Genomic DNA, 978 nt, shown 5'->3' with positions numbered 1-978 from the left:
CATCAGCAAATATTTTAAGTCTTCTTCACTTTCAGCAAGCAAGGTTGTATCATCTGCATATCGCAGGTTGTTAATGAGTATTCCTCCAATCCTGATGCTATGTTTTTCTTCATATAACCCAGGTTTTTGGATTATTTGCTCAGCATACAGGTTGAATAAGTATAGTGAAATAATACAACCCTGTTGCACACCTTTCTTAATTTTAACCATTCAGTGTTCTCATGTTCTGTTTGAACAACTGCCTCTTGCTTGAGGTACAGATTCCTCAATAGCACAATTAAGTGTTCAGGAATACTCATACTTCACAATGTTTTCCATAGCTTGTCATGATCCACACAATTGAAAGCCTTTGTGTAGTCAATAAAACACAGGTAAACATCTTTCTGATAGTCTCTGCTTTCAGCCAAGATCCATCAGACATCAGCAATGATATCCCCCGTTCCACGGCCTCTTCTGAATCCAGCTTGAACCTCTGGAAGTTCTTTGTCAATATATGGCTTGTAACCATTTTTGTATTACTTTTAGTAAAACTTTACTCGCATGTGATATCAAAGATATCGTCCAATGATTTCTGCATTCCATTAGGTCACCTCTATTTGGATTGGGCACAAATATAGATCTCTTCTAATCAGGCAGCCAGATAGTTGTCTTCTAAATTGGCGGAGATGAGTGAGTGCCTCCTGTGCCACCTCACTTTCTTGAAAGATTTCCATTTTTATTCCATCAATTCCTAGTGCCTTGTTCTTTGCCAATTCCTTCAATGTACTTTGGACTTTTTCCTTCAGTATCATTGGCTCTTGATAACATGCTATCTCTTAAAACGTTTGAAAATTAACCATTTCATTTTGGTACAGTGACTCTGTGTCACTTCATTTGCTGCTTTCTGCATCATTTAATAATTAGCCCAGAGAATCTTTCCCTAACGAAAGTCAAGCCTTGAATTTTTTCTTCAATTCCCCCAACTTGAGAAATGCTGAG

This window comes from Chrysochloris asiatica, unplaced genomic scaffold (genome assembly GCF_000296735.1).
Source record: "Chrysochloris asiatica unplaced genomic scaffold, ChrAsi1.0 scaffold00033, whole genome shotgun sequence".
Lineage (NCBI taxonomy): Eukaryota > Metazoa > Chordata > Mammalia > Afrosoricida > Chrysochloridae > Chrysochloris > Chrysochloris asiatica.
This window is presented reverse-complemented; position numbering follows the sequence as displayed.